The following is a 6,955-nucleotide window of genomic DNA, read 5'->3' as shown; positions in this document are numbered from 1 at the left end:
GTTGCTGGAGAATGTGATCCCTTACTTTTTCTCCTTAAAACTTCTTAAATTATCTTTTTAGTCTAATACTCTCAAAGACGATTCTATGTGTCTTTGGGAAAAAAAAAGTATGTTTACTACTTATGTATATATTTACATATATACAGTATATTACATCAAACTCCCTAAGTGTACTATGCAGTATTTTCTAGTTTTGTTTTTTATTTATTATTTAGTCTCTTTAGTGTGTCTTTATTGGATATATTTTTTAAATGTTCTCCCAATATGGGGCATGAACTCACAACCCTGAGATCAATACCTGAGCTGAAATCAAGAGTCAGAAGCTTAACCACCTGAGCCATGCAGGAGCCCCCTTTATTGAATATTTTTAAATCCAATCTAAGATTTTGGTTTTTTTCCAAAAGGATAACTTACTTCTTCAAACTTGTCCCCTACTATCCTCCCTGTGATCATATATATTAATTTTCTCTTTAAATTTACATAGTAACTTTTTTATTATGTACCATTATTTATTTTATTTTTTTTTAATTTTTTATATTTTTGGTATTTTTTAATGACTGAAACAAAGGAGAGCTAAAACCACAGCTTCTGGAAGAACCACTTGCACTTGCCAGTCTTGTACTCTCCTTGAACTTGAACTTTTCTTGTCAGGCCTTGGATTTAAGAGCAAGGTCTCTGAAGACATCCTTGTTGATAACAGTTTTGTCCAAGGGGATATTCACAGAGTACCTTGTGGGCATGAGGTGATTATAGTTATAAATTTTCACAAAAAAACTTGATCTTTGACCTCTTGGCAATTTTCTTCTTGCCCATGGCAGCTGTCACTTTGCAGGGATAGCGGTCAATTCCAGCCACCACAGCATGGCTGTAGGGATGGTCTGAAATGTCATCATCAATGTTCTTCACAATGACCACTTTGCATCTGGAGCAGTGTCTGGCCAGGACCAGCAGCACTTTCCTGGGTTCCGTGAACTTGCCCATCTCAACATCAGCCACTAGAGTCTATAGCAGAAAGGAAGAAACCACCTTTATTCATTTTAACTTGACACATTCTACCGATCCCTTTGCTTAGCACTGCTTCTTATTTCTTCCGTCTTTTTCTCTTTTAGATTTGTATTTTCCTTTGCTGGATTATAACCTTGGGTACTTCCCTTATCCTCCAATCTACCTACCCATCTAATTCTAAATCCCTGTTTATTTCTTAGGGTAGTTTAGCTATTTATTTGTCTCATACCATATAAGAGGCAAATGAACAACAGCTTTATATTATTTAACATATGTGCCCATTTGAGTTCATTTCTTTTTTTTTTTAAGATTTATTTATTTATTTATTTGACAGATTGAGAGAGAGAGAGAGAGAGTGATCACAAGTAGGCAGAGAGGCAGGCAGAGAGAGGAGGAAGCAGGCTCCCTGTCGAGCAGGGAGCCTGATGTGGGGCTCGATCCCAGGACCCTGGGATCATGACCTGGGCCAAAGGCAGAGGCTGCAACCCACTGAGCCACCCAGGCACCCCCGAGTTCATTTCTAAACAAAGGTTTTTCTCTATTTGAGGAGAATTCAGTGGACAACTCTAGTTATCATTTTTCCTTGTTTCATTTCTTTTAAAGCAAAATTATTAAAGACCACAAACAGCCAAAACAATCTTGAGAAAGAACAAAGCTGGAGACATCATGCGTCCTGACTTCAAGCTATATTACAAAGCTATAGTAATTAAAAATTAAATTAATTAATTTAAAAATTAAAACATCATTTTATTGGCATAAAAACAGACATGTAGATGAATGGAACAGAACAGAACCCAGAAATAAAGTCATGCATATATGATCAATTAATTTATGATAAAACGACCAAGAATATACAAGGGAGGTTAAGACAATCTCTTCAATAAATGGTGCTGGGAAAACTGGGACATCCTATGCAAAACAAACAAACAAAAATGAGAAGAAAGAAAGAAGAAAGAAAGCAGATCTTACACCACACACAGAAACTAACTCAAAATGGATTAAAGACTTGAACATAGGACCTAGAATCATGAATCTCGTAGCAGAAATCAGGAAGTGAGTTTCTTGACATCACTGTTGGTGATGATTTTTTGGATCTGATTCCAAAATCCAAGGAAATAAAAGCAAAAATAAACAAGTAGGACTACATCAAACTAAAAGGCTTCTGCACAGCAAACATCAACAAAATGAAAATGCAACATTCTGAATAGGAGAAAATATTTGCAAATCATATATACAATAAGGGATTAATATCCATAATATTCAAAGATCTCATATAATTCATGAGTTTTTATTTTTTTTAAAAAACTAAATAAACAAAAAAATAAACAATTCCATTAAGAGATGGGCAGAGGATTCGAATAGGTATTTTTCCAAAGAAGATATACAAATGGCAAACAGGTACATGAAAAGTTGTTCGACATCACTAATCATCACTGAACGTAAATCAAAACCGTAATGAGATATCACTTCACAGCTGTCAGATTAGTTATTATCAAAAGACAAGGAAAAAAAAAAGGAAAGAAAGAACTAGTGTTGGCAAAGAAGTAAAGACAAGGAAAACTTTGTGCTCTCCTGCCATGCAAGGTAAGGGCTGTAAACTGGTGCAGCCAGTATGGAAAACAGTTATGGAGATTCCTTAAAAAATTAAAATAGAGTTGTCATATGATTCAGCAATTTCACTTCTAGATATTTATCCAAATCCAAAGGAAGACAAAAACACTAACTCAAAAAGATATATGCACTCTCATTTTCTATGCAGCATTTTTAACAATAACCAAGACATGAAAGAAGCAAGTGTCTACAATGCTTGAATGGATAAAAACAACGTGGTATGTAAATACAATGGAATATTCAGCCACAAAAAGAAAATCTTGTCATTTGTGACATGGATGGACTTTGAAGGCATTATATTAAGTGAAGTAAGTCAGACAGAGAAAGACAAATATCATATGATTTCATATGGTATTATGAAAAGTATGTAAAGCACATGTAAAACCTGAAAACAAACAAACAATCAAGCTCATAGATACAGAGAACAGACTGGTGGTTGTCAGAAGCATGGGGTAGGGAGTGGGCCAGATGCATGAAACAATCAAAAGGTACAAACTTCCAGCTATAAAATAAATGTCATGGAGATGAAATGTACAGTATGGTGTATATAGTTAATAATACTATATTATACATTTGAGAGTTGCTAAGAGAGTAGTTCTTAAATGTTCTCATCACAAGAAAAAAATTAATATGGTGAACAATGTTAACTAGACTTACCGTGATAAGCTTTTCTAAATATATACAAATATTGAATTGTGTTGTACACCTTAAATTAATGTCATGTTACATGTTAATCATATTTCAATTAAAAATTAAACCATAGAAGATACTGTATGGTTCTATTTCTTTGAATAATTTAAAATACACACAAAAATGCTAAGCACATGGAAGACACTTAAAAATTGATAGATTTGGGGATGCCTGGGTGGCTCAGTTGGTTGAGCAGCTGCCTTCGGCTCGGGTCATGATCCCAGGGTCTTGGGATCGAGTCCCGCATGGGGCTCCTTGCTCAGCGGGGGGCCTGCTTCTCCCTCTGCCTCTGCCTGCCTCTCTGTCTGCCTGTGCTCACTGTCTCTGACAAATGAATAAATAAAATCTTAAAAAAAAATTGATAGATTTGTTAATAAGTGGTGCTGAATTAAATTCTAGATAATGTCTCTTAAAAACCATGCAAATTTGAGTTCAGTCAGTAGTATTTAAATTTCATTTGGATGTTTTTTAAATGAAAGCTTACATGAAAAATAAATAGGTAAGGGATAAAGGTGGAATTGTTCCAACTGAAGCAGAGGATCCACGTCATGAATGCCCACTGTGTCTCCACCTCTTAACCCAAATACCCCTCCACCACAAGAATCACTGGAGAAGTTCTATGAATGCCCTGAAGTTTATCGGAACACTTAAACATGAGTTTAGTCTCACTATGTACCTGAATAATTCTTTGTAAATGAAAGTCTTTGTGGCTTCTTAATTAACCAATGCTTTAATGGCCCCTCTTTTGGGGCTTTTATAAAGGAAAAATACGAATAATTCAATCTAAAGATTCTAAAATCAAAAGCCATATGATAGATAGCACAAAAAGATTTCTCAAGATGTGATGAAAAATGCACTCAGCACGATCAAAATGAATCAAAATCAAAACAACGAATAAAACCAAGAAAATTCTCTTCTCATCCAGACTTCTTAGGAGTCATGTAAATAACCAGCTATATACCCAAAGAGAAAAATCACCTTTGATTGGCATAATCACATGTCCCCTAATAATCTCTGCTCACTGACTCCATCACTAGGAATGTTTGTATCATAATTCCATGTGGATATTCTTTTTCTTCAGAAGCCAAGTTATGTGTCTCTGAATCAGACACACACCCATACTTCACACTAAATTTCCATGAAGCAATTCTGTCTGCATTTACTCAGAATGTGACCTGAACAAGAAACTATTCAGGACTTGATTATAAATAGATTCTTCTGTTAGTTAAAAATCTGATTCCTTTCCTAACTGCTAAAATGCCTTTTGGAGATTCTAAATATTTATTTTAAAAAGTCACCTAATCCCTAATATAGTAGATTTGCCTTTTATAAATCATAAATTAAAGAATGGTCTAAAACCTAAATGTAATTATTTTGTAAAACAAAGTGCTGTGGAACTTATTTAAACCCAGACTTTAAAATACTGATTTTTTTTTACTTTTAATAATATATAACCATTCTAAATAATACTTATTTTCTCTATTGGTATATCCACATTGTGATTTAAGTAACAGTAGGAAGAATTTTACATAGCTATCAAATCTCTCAGTCAACTAGATTTTAGATACACTTTCTCAGTTGTTTGAATAGCCTATAATTTATAATGAGGTTACATAAAATTTGTAAGTAAAGGTAAAATAGACTGTGAAAAATCTTAGATTATTTCTTAATAGACAATGTAAAATTTATGAAATACCAAGAGGTGCTTTGATATTCCATCTTCAAAATTCATTTTATACTTCTTTTTATTGTTTGTATGGATTTACATTTGGTTTAAATGTACATATGTTTCTGAGGGGAAGAAAACGGTATGTCCAAAGGAATATACAACAACATGTGATGCAGCAGTTTGAACATTATTTTTGACATCTCTAATAAAAATTAGGACATACTTGAAAGTATACATCAAGAACTATTACTCATAAACCAGAGAAAATGAAATGGAAAATAATATTCTCAGCAATTTAATTTGGATTACATTTATCCTTGTTTACTTGCTTCTGTACACTTAGACAAACTAACGCTAAAAAAAAAAAAACGTTGGCAAGCGGAGCTATGCTAAAAACTTTTCCGAAGACATTAATTCCCTCTTATTTTTTTGGAATGCATAATCTGTAAATTTTACTGACACTGCATATCAATCAAAAGTGCTTAGAATACCAATGAGTGTGTGCTTCATAGTTAAGTGTACGATAATGGAAAAGATGAAAAACATTACTGCATCACTGGTGTTGGTGGGAATGCTTATTTAATTACACAGTTCATCAGCTCCTGCCTACTAAAAGGGCAACAGCCAGGTGGAGCATCTTGATTTGCCATGCAGTTCTTTAACAGGAATGTTCAAAAATATTTTATTAAATTTAAAAGAGGTAAGCATCAAAGATCAGTTATTAAACCACTCAGAAAAATGTACTCTTTCGGCCTTGTTTTTGGAGCAGTAACTTCAGCCATCAAATATGAAAACTTTTTTTATGACAAACTGCTACTACTCAAGGGTAAACTTCAGCTATAATCTTCTTTGACATTTGCAATAATTCTGAGTCTTTTCTTGTATGAAATAGTTTTTAATAAATCCAACTCTTACACCATTATATAATCAGTGGCACACCCAAAACGGTACAGGTCCTCTTCACAGAAAGAACAACTAATAAAGCCTTCAAAATAAAAATAAAATAAACAAAGCATATCTCCTTTATCAGTAACTGCAATTTATCAAGATCCATGAATGATAAGGCTACACCCTCACAAAGAATAGGCATCTACAGATTTAATTAAGCATAATTTCTGCAGTTCTAAATTACCAATTTTTCTTCATTAGACTCAACCTTCGATAGAAGTCACTAGGACATATGCCTTGTTGTTGTTCCTGTTGTCTCCTGTTTTTGCTCATTTAGTTACCAGTAGGTCCGTCTCTTGTCCCATGGTTCCTCCCTCCATGTTAGATTGTTTCCACACTCTGTGAGACATACCAGCCTCTGCAAATGTTAGGTATATATATTTTAAAGTACAATACAATGTCTCAAACAAACGCGTCCACATCAATAGCTGTTAGTGTTTGTACTTTCTACTGAACAAATGATCGTTAATTATAGAAGCATTGTGTAGTATTATTGTCCTCATTTCACTTTCTATAAAATGCTGTCTTCTCTGTTCCTTAGTATGAGAATAGGTTTTGTGGAACACTTTGGGTAAGCAGAACAATGGAAAAAAAGGAAAATAAAACCATTATTGAATATCCACCACACACCAGACTGTTATACCATATAAAGATTATACCTTCTCTGATCTAATTCTTAACTCCTTAAGGTAGATATTTTTATACTTAAATTATAATTAAAGACATCAAGAAAGACTTCAGGGGCCAAAGATACATGCTCAGGTCATACACTAGTTACTGATAAACCCAAATATGAATAATCTCTGGGCCTCAGTCTGTTTTATATTACGTTTCTAGACTCCAGGGAACCTAAAAAATATTTCTGTCACTACTAGTGAGATCTTTGCTCTGTGGTTATTCTCTGCTTTGTACTATCACATTTCTTCCTAGTCTCTTCTCCTGCCTCATCTTATAAAGTAGTTGAGGTACAAACAATTGCTTATAGTTCCAATGGAATTTTCTTCTTTGACTATTTAGTTACAGATGTATCAA

The 6,955-nt window shown here is 33.8% G+C and overlaps 1 pseudogene across 1 annotated transcript; it reads right to left on the bottom strand.

Annotated features, from left to right (window-relative positions):
- Positions 1–573: 573 nt before the first annotated feature.
- LOC308344813 (large ribosomal subunit protein eL27-like) lies at positions 574–981 on the bottom strand (annotated as a pseudogene). The gene has a single exon. The product of its transcript is annotated as a large ribosomal subunit protein eL27-like (transcript).
- Positions 982–6,955: the final 5,974 nt, after the last annotated feature.

Source organism: Martes martes (assembly GCF_963455335.1).
Source record: "Martes martes genome assembly, chromosome: 6".
In the NCBI taxonomy this organism is placed as follows: Eukaryota; Metazoa; Chordata; class Mammalia; order Carnivora; family Mustelidae; genus Martes; species Martes martes.
This window is presented reverse-complemented; position numbering and strand designations above follow the sequence as displayed.